This window comes from Penaeus monodon, chromosome 19, assembly GCF_015228065.2.
Source record: "Penaeus monodon isolate SGIC_2016 chromosome 19, NSTDA_Pmon_1, whole genome shotgun sequence".
In the NCBI taxonomy this organism is placed as follows: domain Eukaryota; kingdom Metazoa; phylum Arthropoda; class Malacostraca; order Decapoda; family Penaeidae; genus Penaeus; species Penaeus monodon.
The window spans coordinates 10,818,560-10,818,854 of NC_051404.1; positions in this window are offsets into that span (position 1 = coordinate 10,818,560).

The following is a 295-nucleotide window of genomic DNA, read 5'->3' on the forward strand; positions in this document are numbered from 1 at the left end:
TATGCAACGAAAAAAGAAGGACCTTTCTCTAATCGCATAAAAAAAATCACATTAACACTACCGTCACCGACAACTTTATTTTCAACAAGAGCTACAAAAAAATAACAAACAAAAATAACAAATAATAAAACAAATATAATAAAAAAAAATATATATATATATATATAATAAATGAATGAATAAAAAACGTCCCCCTCCCCCCCCTCCTCTCTAAAGAGTACTTACCGTGAAATCTTGGCCAGTGGCGCGCGAAATGACTAAATTAAATTCCAAAGATTGTATACCCTTTGTTTTC